Below are 14,332 nucleotides of genomic sequence, written 5' to 3' on the forward strand. Positions count from 1 at the left end.
GTAAATATGGAAGAGGCCAGTGCACTGTATATTTCATCTATACCATCGCATTATAGCAGACACATGTTTGGTAGAGGATGTTAGATAGATACGACTAAATGTGGATGTCATTAAAATGATTATAAGTCTGATAAATCCGTATAACATCTTACCTTGACCCACATCAAATGATTTTATTAGGGACTTGACAGTAGCTGGTAGCTCGTTGGAGCTTGGCACTGGGTTGTGGCTCATACCTTGCCATCGAGCACCACTATCCCCATCTACCGTGACTTCTTCACTCACTGGCTTCCTGCGCAACAAGAGAGATTTTACATTGGTGGAGTTCAGTCGTTTTGGAAGACCAAAATTCTCCTTCACATAATACATTATTTTTAAACATTTTTAGCCCCTGGACAGATCCTCCGGTGTAGCACTGAAGCACAGCCAGAAGGCAATGCATGAATAATCGAAATTACACTTATTTCGTGGAACTTTCTGCTTTTTTCTCCTGCTCATGAAGGTCAGTAAGGAATTGGTGAAGGCTTATGTTACTACATAGTAATTATAATCTGGCAGATACACTGTTTGGTTAATGCTGTCCTCGATAGGTAATAAATGACCAGAAGTTGACAAGCAGACCAGTCGTGTGTCACAAGTTGAGCTGGGGCGACATAATATGTTATGTCGCCCTTGCCTGTTTAGCCTCGAGTGAGCAAAGCTGGAATCGCATGTAAGGAAAGTCTTTCATGAAGACACTAGTGATGACCAGTGTTTCTAAAAACAAAATGAGGTCGAACCAGCTTGGCCCCAGCCGGCTCCTCCACTCTAGTCAAGTAGTATGTCGGCCATAACAACCATTTCCTTAATGCAAGAATTTGGAATATATGAGGAAAGGGCAAGAATAGCATTTTAAAACTATATTTAATTTATATTTAAATATATATATATATATATATATATATATCTATACACACAAACAATATTTATAAATCCAGTGTAGTAAACATTAAACATACTTAATTCAGCACTAGGAATCATACGAATGGACCAGCTTGAGAGATGCCAATTCTTAATTACAACAGGCAAACAACTATCATCACATCATAGATGCTTTCATTATGCCAAGTATATACATGGTAAATACAATGCACAGTTAGGAAACAAATGTATTACTTATTTTGCACACACCAAGATACTGAAAGCACGTGCAAAAGGCAATTATTGCAAGGAGGATCATGCAAACTGCATCCGGAGGGATCCACCATCCAATTTGTTGATCTGAATACAGTGCAATTATAGATCTGCATGTACAATGAAAGGAAAGTATGGTATTGAACACTGGCACAAACGGTATGGATTGGAGAAGAATAACAGATACTGTCACTAAGATAATGCCACATTTACTAAACACACAATGGAAAGCTTATTAACGGACCTGTTTTTCTTTTAAGATGAGATGATTATAGTGCAATGAATTTTTAATTTTTTTGACCTTTTTAAAGTTTTATTAGTACCTTCTTTAGGCAGAATCAAAATATAAATGGAAAGCTTATTAACGGACCTGTTTTTCTTTTTTAAAGAAAAACACAGCAAATGTGTGCTATACAGTCAATTAAACTGCATAAGGAACTGTAGTCAATACCTTTACCACACCCGACACTTCATGGCAGATAGATGCTGTAGTACAAGTATAGTATAGTATAGTAAGTCGAAAACATAATTTTTTAGTCAAGTTTAACATTTCACACATACCAAGAAGGCAAAAAAAAAAAACCTACTTGGGTCAATTACTAATTATGCCACAACAGGGGAAACAAAATCCTTCTTGATTCCATAGTGGCAATCAGGTTACTCCCAATTATTTTTTTTTGATTACTTTTTTGCCCCCCAAAAGCCCCAACTATCATAATCCACACATCTAATTTCTTTCTCACCTCTACAAAATATTAACTGCTACTAAACAACCATTAATACTAAACCTTCACGCATAAAGAACAGAAAAGCAATGGTACAAGATGAAAAAAATGGCGGATACTGGGAAGGAAAAAGCAGGAGTTTATTATGAGTAAATATGTTTTTCTCTCCTCCTGTCATATTTTCCAAGTACTTTATGTTTATGGAGGTTACAGGGCATCAAAGCACTTTGGGTTTCTCAAGTGATTAATACTTTCCGGTTAGTCACTTGCACTGATCAATAAAGGAGAGAAAGCACTTCGTTTGGCATCAGCCGCATCGCGCATCTTCTCAAACACAAAATTCCAAAGTTAAGGTTTGTTTAACTTTCATCTAGCACCAAACTAGTAAAATGTGGAGCATAAAAAGTCAAAAGTGTGAAATACTTTTAGAAGCATTTGAAGACATTAACCTTGTTGCCTTCATGCGCTTAACCCTTCAGAGGAAAGAAAAAAATTGTTCATTTGCTTAACATACTGGAGAGCGCCATTAATTTTAGTCGCTAGTCTGTAAAACTCTACTGTTAAATAAGATGTTCTGGTTTCAATAATAGGTGGCCCTGGGATAATGATACCAGATACTACAGTTCATCAAACATAGATCAGGGGTGGACTGAGGATGACTAGGTGGTACTGGCCCAGGACAACTTTGTGGAAACTGCAATAGAGGAACACCAGCAGAACACCACTGATTTTACAGCTCCCTGGTCAGGGGAGGTCTGAGGATCTCCTTAACTGGCCCACGATGCTCTCTGCTCTCAAAAGCAAGGCAGGGTGACATCAGAAACGTGCCCAGAAACCATGGCTGTTCCATGAAAACCAGAATAGGCTACCTGGAAGGTATACACCATTTGTTTAGTTTACATACCAGGTAACTTAAAACTTTACCTATAACAGTCTTTGCTGTCCATTATGAAAGGCCAACCCCAGCCTCGCATTGTGCATAAACCCGGGCCAAAGCACCCCCTGGGGACTTCTGAAACAATGCACTTTGAAATGAGAATCCCCACCAACATTATTTTTAGCATCACATACAAATATTGTGCTGTTTTGGCAGTTAGTTTTTTTTAAATTCTGAGTTCTTGCATAATATGATGTTTTCAGACCGCATGATATTAATAATTTGTAAATGTTCTGGCTCTATTATCTAGTAGACAAACAGATTACTTTGCAGTAAAAAACAGAATGGCTCAGTCCTAATCACCCACTCTTTCCTATGAAGGAAAATACTTCATTGGGCAATCAGGACTTAATTTGCATTGGAATAAACAGTCATCTTAGTGTGGCGATGAGAACGTTGAGGTTGCAACCGCCTGACTTCACTATACATTATTATGGTTCAATCCCAGTGAGCTTCTCCAACAGGAAGGGCTGGCCTGACTCTGTATAGTTCAATCAGAACTATTTCTTACATATTAGATTATAGATAAGGCAGGTTTGGCTCAGCCCTTCTTGCAGGTGGAAATGCTAGTATCGGCCCTTCATAATGAAAAGTGAAGCAGGGGGAGGTGAAATTCTTCTTTTATTAAATATACCCCAATGTCTTCCACGCTGAAAAACACACAAGGACAATAGCAACAAAATAAAACACACGGGATACAAATTGGTAAACAGCATAAAAATTTATTTTATGTATGAAAATACTTTTTTTTTTTGCAAAGCAGATATGCTTTGGTGTTTATTTGGGTACACATAATGGGTACAGATACATACTAGCAGAGAGGCAACATGCAAAAGATGGATTTTTTTTTTTATTCCAAAAATATTACAATTCCTCCAGTAAGCAAAAAAACAAATGGGGAAACGTGCCTTGTAAAACCCCCCACCCAAATAATAAAGTAGGATTCATTTTTTAATACCTGTATCATTTCACCACCCAGATTAAGGTGCATTTGGCAAGAAAGTTAAACAAATATATTTCTTAAAAAAAAGTTTATTCTCTAATTCTCCAGAGAATCATACAGGGCTTTGCTAAAAAAGCCTATTTGTCCAAATTCATGGAAAAACACCCTCAAAGTTGGATCGCAGAGAGATAAAAATTGCCAAAGAAGCTGCCCCTAGCCGCTTTACTCAGAAGAATTTCTCCAGAATCCTTTCAGCCATATGGTATAAAAAACAGATGTTGATCTCCGGAATTATCAATTCATGGTTAATCTGTGGAAAATTTGGCATCTGGTAATTGGAAGTTAACCTGGGCTCAATTCTGCAAAATAATGAGATCTTTGGCATTTATTTCAATTATTTAATTTCATTTTTTCATCCCCACAAATGAATGCTATGAATGTATCTAAAAAAAATCAAGATATAGCAAGTTCATTGTAAGCGTGTGCTATTCTACATTCCCTCTAAATACCAATGGATGGGTTTTGTATTAACAAAGTTATAGATTTAATTAGAACTCTCAGTTTACTGGAAATTTGAAATGCACTGAATGCTATACATTTTCCTCGCCTGGTCAGTCTCTAGCAATCTAAAGAAGTTCTTTGTATGTTCAGAAAGGAGCATTTGCAGCTTATCAAGGTCTGTGAAAAGCCTCTTCCACAAAGGCCATGTCATCAAGTCAAACGCTGATCTTGATTTAATTTGAAAGTAACAATAGATTGTGTTGTTGCTGTTTTAATTTGCACATATGTAATGAATGAATGAAGAAACTGGGAGATCCAAGAGTGAAGAACTATTGGAATGCCTCTTTTGCAATTAGTTTTATTCATCACCTTGATACCAATGAGTTTTAGGACTCATGTCCAGGAGGAACACGACCATAATTGCTTATTTAGACTGTCAAGCTCAAAAATTATCTTTCTGCGACAGAACTCTTTACTCTATGCTATATATATTAATATTATTATTAGCATAAATACATCCCTATACATATATTACTTGTAGGCACCTAACATTTCTTGACTTCAACAAGCTTGGCATACGTATGCCACAGAAATGATTTATCCTCCTCCTGCAAAAACGAAATGTATTCATAGTCATAGGAAGGACTACAAAAACATATATATGGAAAGGACCACAATGAATACCCTTAAAAAATTATGGCAAGTCTAACGAAATATACATATGCTTTTTACATGGTATTGGTTAACTTTTCTTTTGTAAGGGATGAATCCACAGTAATTCTGGATGACAAGATTTAAGCTGCCAGAGTTTCACCTGTTACTTTTCCAGCGAGCATGTAAACCTGAGATCTACACTGAGCTTCGACTCTTCCCTTGTGACAATATTCTATTATGTATACCAAAATACTGTTCAAGTGAGGTTCATATAGCAATCCTACTCAGAACCATAAAGTAAACTAGTAATAATACAAAGTGATACAATGTGCAGTTCAACAGAATGAAACAATATACAACGTGCCTTTATACATAAGCGAAGTCCTAACCTGCTCCATGCAAAGCAATGCTTCCCACCCAAATGAGGAATACAAACAGTTAAACTTCAGACCCATAAGTGAATGAAAAACCGTGAAAAGGAATATAGACAAAGTAAACCCTTGTAAATACGAGGCTTACTAAGAATTATTATGCTGTAAAAGCCTTTTTTACAAAAATCCTGTTAACATATTTATCACAACGCTATGTTCTCAATGTGAGCGTAATGGAAGTACGTTAGTGATTATAAATCAGAGAGCGACACCTAGTGGCTGTCTGATAAACCAGTATTTAATAGTTTGTGTATTTATTAACTTAGACTTGTTTTCTTTTTTTGCATCGTAAGTTAAAAAATAAAAAATAACAAAAACCGATACACCACCAATTGAGTTACGTGCCAGAAAATAACTAAAGATATCAATATAAATACAAAAAAAAGTAACACTGACATCAAGGCGTTGTTGAAAATGCAACAGAAATGTACTACATCTACTCATGGGCATCAATAATTAGCATGCTACAAACAAAAAAAGGCTACACTTCAAATACCTTGAATGCTAGAATTGACAAAAACACAATATAATTTTGTGATATCATTAGAAAAGTGTGCACTGTGATGTTTAACACATTTTATAAAACATTTATAATATTAATCTCCAGTACAATAATAATCATACATACAAAAATAAACAATACACAAATATGGCTCCCATTGGTTTGGCTTCTTCATACATTGCAGCTTCGCAATGGAACAATATGTACTGCAGCAGTTGTTCATTATGGTTCCGAAGGATCTCTACACTCAATAAACATGATCTTCTTTCAGCTAGCTTGTGTAGATAGAATAACTGCAGAAACAGAAAGAGATATGTAACAGGAACCCATGGGCGACTTGGCAGCGATACTGTATGGCGTGGGTGGCCAGTATGAGCAGGTCCAGTTAAGTTAAACGCCAATCAATTTGCAAAAGCTGTAGACCAGATAAAATGGCAAACGAGATCTAATTGTTTAAGGTCTTCTAGCCCACCATAATATAGGGTTTTGTATTATGGTGGGGAAGCATCAGAGGCTCCCAACTGTGATGATAACAGTCTGATCGAGTACCCCAGCTTCGTTTGCGTATGTGATGGTACAGCAGAGGCACAGAAAGAGCTTGACGTGGACAATAAAGAGCACATAAAGGCAGAATGCACATGTAGACATGGAATAACCCTTCAAAACACAATCTAGTCCTAGTTTATAGTAACAGTACACAAAAATGTTAACTAGGGTTTAAGGGGCCAACATGTTCTGAGTGTACTTTAGAGTAGGGGAAAAATACCTGCTGTAACTAGATATTTGAATATTCTAACGTAATGATTACAAGCCTAGAGCCCATTGCTTATAAATGTGTCACTAGTGCTAATAAATATGGGAACAGGCATCATACCGCTGTCAAAGTAGGGTATGAAGTGTATGTCTTATTTTCAAGCCTACAGAATTTTCCACATGCTCTTACCTCTGCTTTAGTTGCATCTTGTTCACACCAGGATTTAATCTGTCATTTCTCAATTGATCCTGGATAGAGAGCATCTTTTTCCCCCTTAACAGCAGAAGTTGAACATCAGATTCATTGCCAGCCAGGAACGCGTGTCCTAAACAGGAGGTCTATGTGCCGATGACGGAATAGAGAATCAATTCTAATCCGCCAACTAGACGTGCGAACCGTGGAATAGAATTGTCTCCTAACGGACCATTAAACCATTTATTTTTATTTTTTGGGGGGTGAAGTAAACCAGAAAAGAGAACCACAGGTATCAAACGGTTTTTCCTAGACGCAAACTTTAAGCTGGATATTTATTTTTTTTTAGTATATGAACTAATTCTAAATAGGCACTGGTGTGTAAAATTCTGTGAAGTTCTTCTTTGCCCTCTATATAAAATAATAACAATGGAAAAATCACCACAGATGCCAATATTACTTTTGATTGCTTCTTTTTCAATCGGAGCAGCTATTCATACACAAACTTAATGTATTTAGATTGATTTCTTTCAGCACCCTAACCAATTAATGGGTATAAAATAAAAAAATTATCCATTCTATCCCCAAATGAAGGTTAGAGGGGTGAGATTTCCAACTTCATATAAAACGGTGAATGAACACTACTAGTGAATATGGTACATGTGCCATAGAGCCCTACCGGAGGCACGTTTTATAACTGCCCTATGCTCAGGGGCAGCGGCTATTTCTATGATAAGCTTTTAGAGAGGTAACACAGGCTCATCGCAGCAGAAGAAGAGGAGTCATCGCTTCCCTACCGTGTCTCATTGGCACAGAATACACATCACTATCAAGTTTTACCCCAAATAGTAATCATTAGTCCCGACATTGCGGAAACTGGGTTATACAGGTGTACATCCTTTCCATAATGATTAATCCAGCTCCGTTCATCAGTAAATCTCATAAAAATCTGCCAACAAAAAACAGGATCCTAATCTCGGTAAACATTCTCATAACATCTAGTTATTTAGGTACTTGGCCAGACAAAGTACTTAGTTTATGACTACCGACGAGACAAATGCAAACACTGAAACGCCACAACAGATATCCTTACAATTATATACAAGATAGCATTCAAAGCACTTATACAAAGCCTCCTGTGTTGGTGTACACAGCATACCGATTACCGTGTCAGTCTCCTAATACAATATATTCATAGAAAGGCAATCTTTCCCTCTGTGGTGCAAACTGTATTACTGCAACATGTTGTTCAGTGTAATAACGAGATTAGCTGTAACACCCAATATGTTTTTGCTTATTAAGGCACAAATAAGTACTGATGGTAAAAAAAATGGATATTACTTTAATTGGCGAAGGATGTTCGGGAGTACTAGGAGTTGTAACTGAACAGCAGAAACATGGGGTGTCAGTTCCTGTTTGAATAATTATTTTAATGTGAGGGTAAATTTCTTTTCTCCCCATTTTAAGGTCTTTTTGAGATGCTTTGCTAAGCTTCTCCTCCATTTGATTTGTCATCCTATGGGATGGAATGTTTTGGGGTTTTTTTAAGCATGATTCCTTCCGTGTCCTCCGACTCTTACTACATGTATACAAAGCAATGTTCTCATCTGTTAATGTCTGACAATCTCTCACATCAGAAAAGCAAATATTTCACAACCACACAGAAAAGTTGCATTTCAGGTCATTATTCCAGTGGCATTGTTACAAGAAACCAGTGTGAATAGACACAACTCATGTTTTTGCGACACGTACAGGACACAGGCATGAATGACAACGTCATGAGCTTGGAGGACGTAAAGTACATGAATAAGAAGCGCACGGGTAAGCTTTCAGCACAATGTCAATTCTGAGTGAGACTGTAAAACACTTAACAATAATGTAATAAACATATTTTATGTTGGGCAGCAGCTGGGTACCAACCCAACTGATTCACACACTCTTAAAGGAATACTCTAGCTCATATTTTCATCCATTATTAAAGAGTATTTTGCATGGATTCCAAAGTATTTTACCGTTTACAAATAGTCTTTATTGTATTTATTTTTTTGCATGCCGTAAAATACATTGGAGTCCACAGAACAATTTTGGGAACTGGACTTTTAAGGTCATTTTAAGGGAAAGTATATGCAATGCAAAACACAATAGAAAACTTGCAATAAACAAGACTCAATATCTGAAATAGAACAAAGGTCTCATCAAAACATCAAAAGGTCTCAGAGGTAGTGAAGGCTACTATACATCAGTGGTTGGGAGAGACAAACATGTTAGTTACTTAGCCTTGTGCGGTCCATACACCACATATATGGGCTGTTACTAAGCCAATGGTAAATGCCACCTGTCCATTTCCATGCTTGCAGACACAAGTGAGACAATAATAAAGGTTGTTTTGGCTTACCTGCTGCTTTGAGTATCCTCCAGCTCTCTTAGTAGTCGGGCACTTCTCTCCTCTTCATCCTGCAGCCTTCTCTTCACGGCACGTAACTCCTGCTGGGACTCACACTTTATATCATTGGCCACCACCACTGCTGTCTGCAGGTCGGCCTGAAACCGCTTCCACTCCTCTGCATCTTCCTGCCAGAAGCCAATGAACAAAATAAGATTATTGACTCATCTCCAGGCAGAATTGTGGTTCGCTTATTTTATCACTGGACAAAAAATGAAGTTACATACTGTTATACATGTAAAAATGACACAAGTGTGCACATATTATATCATTTATGATTTATTTCTGGATCCAATAGGAGAACTACCTTTAATTACACTTGTTAACATTGGGAATATGATGGCGCTATACAAATAAGCAAATAAGCAAGTAACAACTCTCCAAAATTCCCACATTGTAATATAGTCCACCTGTCTAACAGGCAGTGGCGACTCTAGAAACAATATATAGGGGGGGCACACAAGATACCACAGTCAAACTGGGGGGGCATTCATAATTTCCACCATTAAATCATACCACTGAGAATATATATATATTGCCAAAAGTAATGTGCTATGGAATGATACTTTTGTTATTGGACTAACATAATACTCGGTCATTCAACATGGGAAGCCTGAAGCCACAATTTAGTACAACTAATCCTTGAAATAAATATTATAGCATAAATAACACAATACCTCAACTTTTCCACTAAATGATTTCCGGGCCTTGAATGTTTTGTCCCCTGAAGTCACTACAACTTAAGGAGGGCATTTTATCTCTGGATAAGTATAAATTAAATAATTCCAACTGCCAGGAAACAGATAACCAAACACACACACCAACACGGGCTCTGTCACACCGACACCCAGACACACACACCATTACAGGCTCTGCCACACTGACACCCAGACACACACACCAGGACAGGCTCTGCCAAACGCATACCCAAACACACACCAGGACAGGCTCTGCCACACCGACACCCAAACACACACACAGGACAGGCTATGCCATACGGACACCGAAACACACACACCAGGACAGGCTGTGCCGCACCAACACCTATAGGCACACACACCCCAGGACAGGCTCTGGTACACTGATAACCAAAAACACACAAACAGCAGGACACAATCTACGTCACTGACATCTACATCAGGATGGATTTTTCACACTGCATTGTTGTTTATACCCCCTTAGTGTTTTTGACCCTTGTGTATTGACGCCCCAGCCAGCACCCTTTAAGTATAGATTAATGTGGTGCCCCCACACCCTTGTATAATCGCCTCCAGCCACCACTATTTGTATTAATGCCCCCAGCAAGCCCCTCCTTTTATTATTGATTTATGTGATGGCCCATCACATATATGCATTAGACATGCATTTTTATCTATATAATGAGTACTTATCTCTTTGAAGTAAAAACTATGATTGAAACATGATTTCAAAATTACAGCTGAACTGGCAGTTTCGTTAATATTAGTCCCTGCTGCCTATATATATATATATATATATATATATATATATATATATATATATATATATTATATTAGACCCTGCTGCCGATAGCAGGTATAGATCAACACATTAACACACAAACCCAGCTTTGCATGCATAGATCAATTGAAATTCACTTGTGATCTCAGCACTGAAGGTATATATCAAATCAACAGAATCAGACATACAAATCCTGTATTTGCAGGTATACAATAACAATATATAAAACGTAGGATTGCAGGTATAGAACAAATAAATACATGAAAACAGCATTGCAGTTATTACCGTATTTGCTCGATTATAAGACAACCCTGATTATAAGACGACCCCCTAAAATCTGAATATTAATTTAGGAAAAAAAGAAAAAGCCTGAATATAAGACATAGTAAATGTTAATTCATGTAAACTATTTTTTTAATAAAAGCTATGATTGAGAAAAATATTTTGTTTTGAATTGCTTTTATTTTCCAACCTGCCCCCAGTTATGCACATCTGCCCCATAAATGCCTTAAACCCCTATATGCCACTGGGCCCCATGATATGCCTTTTAACCCTCTATATGCCACTGTGCCCCATTATATGCCCTTTGACCCCCTATGTGCCACTCTGCTTCCAGACATGCCTTATACCCCTATATGCCACTCTGGCATTTAGAAGGTTAAAACGCATATTATAGGGCAGAGTGGCATATAGGAAGGTATTAGGCATTTCAGGAGGCAGAGTGGCATTAAGGGGGTTAAAAGGCATTTCTGGAGGCAGAGTGGCATTAAGGGGTTTTAAAAGGCATTTCATAGAGCACTCTGCCTACAGAAATGCCTTATGCCCCCCATTTAACACACCCCTTCCCCCCCCAAAAAAACAACTTACCGGTGCTTCTGACTTCCGGTGTGTTGTCCGGGCAGCGTGTAGACTTCCGCTGCAGCCGGAACAAGGTGCAGCTAGCAGGGGGGTTGTCTGCGTCCATCGCGCAGACCTTCCCCCGCTGTCAGAGAGAATTCCCCGGTGAGTGCCATCTTTGCCCTTCCACAATTACACATCTATGATACACACACACTCATTAACTCATGCTCTCCCTCATTCAGACTATTCATCCACATATTAACGCATGCTCTTCCTCATTCAGACAATTCATCCACATATTAACGCATGCTCTTCCTCATTCAGACAATTCATCCACATATTAACGCATGCTCTTCCTCATTCAGACAATTCATCCACATATTAACTCATGCTCTCCCTCATTCAGACAATTCATTCACACATTAATGCATACTCTCACGCATTCACACAATGCATCCACACATTAATTCATACTCACTCATTAACATGTACCCCCTCTCCCTCCCTTATCACTTTCTACCCCTTCTGCCTCCCTTATCACATTCTACCCCTTCTGCCTCCCTTATCACATTCTACCCCTTCTGCCTACCTTATCACATTCTACCCCTTCTGCCTCCCTTATCACATTCTACCCCTTCTGCCTCCCTTATCACATTCTACCCCTTCTGCCTCCCTTATCACATTCTACCCCTTCTGCCTCCCTTATCACATTCTACCCCTTCTGCCTCCCTTATCACATTCTACCCCTTCTGCCTCCCTTATCACATTCTACCCCTTCTGCCTCCCTTATCACAGTGTACCCCTTCTGCCTCCCTTATCACAGTGTACCCCTTCTGCCTCCCTTATCACAGTGTACCCCTTCTGCCTCCCTTATCTCTTTCTACCCCTTCTGCCTCCCTTACCTCTTTCTACCCCTTCTGCCTCCCTTATCTCTTTCTACCCCTTCTGCCTCCCTTATCTCTTTCTACCCCTTCTGCCTCCCTTATCTCTTTCTACCCCTTCTGCCTCCCTTATCTCTTTCTACCCCTTCTGCCTCCCTTATCACTTTCTACCCCTTCTCCCTCCCTTATCACTTTCTAACCCCTCTCCCTCCTCTTTCCCTACTCACCCCCTTTCTATTTCACTCACCTTTAAAGTCCTGCGGCGGAGAGTACGAGGCTTCTTCACTCCTGAGCGCCGGATATGATGTCATATACTGGCGCTCAGTATGAAACGCCGGCACTGCGGCGGAGGTAGAGGCCTCGTGGAGGAGAGTGAGGGGGGCCGAGCGGTTGCTAGGCGCCCCTCTCTCTCCTCCGCGTCCAAAAAAAAAAAAAAAAGCGTTTCAGGCTGCCCAGGACTTAAAGTCCCATTGCGGGACTGTCCTGGGCAATCCGCTGGATGGTTCCAAATTCGGCGGGGGGGGCAACAGGGGGGGGCAAGGAATAACCTAGGGGGGGCAATTGCCCCCCCTTGCCCCCCTGTAGCGACGCCACTGCTAACAGGACATAAAGCCAGCCACTGGGGTGTAAAGAATCCTCTTACATCTATGTTGCCAGCCATACATTTCCCACAAGGGTTTGTCAAGAGAAAAGGTAAAGAATAAAAATTATTGGAATTAACCCTACATTTGAGGTGCATTTAGTTTATCAACCTAACATATGTACTAAAAAGTCAATAGCTAAAGTGGAGGACATTGCAGTATGAAATAACATTGCATATATATGCAATGGTTGCCATATCAGAGATTCGTTTCACATGCAGTTTTTTTGCAAGAGCTGTCCAGTACTATGTAAAATCCATGAGCAAAAATGTCATATTTACTTATATCTGCATATAAATTCTACATACTGCTGCACGGCAATACACAAAAATTCATAGAAATCTGTTTTTTAATGACTAAGCCTAATGTATAACCCAATCCAGAGTGCACTCAATTCTGTCTTTTGATTCAAGATAAAGACTAAATAGAGGGTCACCTTCATTTGTTTTGAGAGAAGCCTCAGTTGTTTTTCCAGGTCTTGCTTTTGTTCCTCCAGTTTAACAGTTTTGTCTGATGGATGATGAAAGAAGAAAAAAAAAAACACAATTTACAGGTCACTTTCAGATTTCTCCCTGCAGTCCAATTTGTGGCCAGGCGGTGGCACTATTTCCATTCAGATTATAAAGTAATGTACGGCAGCGAGAGCTACATAAAAGAAACATGATCAGTTTTATCAGTAACTTTAGTTCTCCTTAATTCTCTTATTTTGACGATGTGTTCTGGAGCTATTTCCTTGTGTGTCTCCATCCTATCAGCGAGGTCACACAAAATTAGCTGGTAAGCGGCAAAATTCATGCACTTGTTATTTCATTTCACTTTTTTTTTTTTTATCTGTTACTCTGTATTATTCTGAAATCCAATCCTGTTTTCACATTTCCCACTAATCCAGTGAATTAGATGTGACCCTCAAATCGGTCACATGTGTATTTATCATACACTATCAAGTCTGACTTTATTAGTGCATCTTTTGTTAGTTATAGGTAACAGGCCAACACAGTAAAATATGTGATGTATACACACCAGCAGAATATGACAGTTTTTTCATACAAAAGTTGTCCTAAATTGTTTTCCCGCTGTGAAGAACTAGACTTTCTAATAAGAATTCTTCATTATCGAGAGCCAACCTTGTCCTCACTTGATGGAATCGTATGTGAGCAGCCTGTAATTTATAGCCCACAGGTTATAAATTAGCAGCTTCTGTAGCTTCACTATAGTACATGTGTAAGAAGCTGCTTT

General features: G+C 38.8%; 1 pseudogene; it reads right to left on the minus strand.

The window, feature by feature from the left end:
• LOC149286074 (cytospin-B-like) overlaps positions 1-14,332 on the minus strand; it is a 135,501-nt pseudogene that overhangs the window by 43,755 nt on the left and 77,414 nt on the right.

Source organism: Sceloporus occidentalis, unplaced genomic scaffold (genome assembly GCF_023333645.1).
Source record: "Sceloporus occidentalis isolate IW3139 unplaced genomic scaffold, rSceOcc1.0.p SCAF_72, whole genome shotgun sequence".
Lineage (NCBI taxonomy): Eukaryota > Metazoa > Chordata > Lepidosauria > Squamata > Phrynosomatidae > Sceloporus > Sceloporus occidentalis.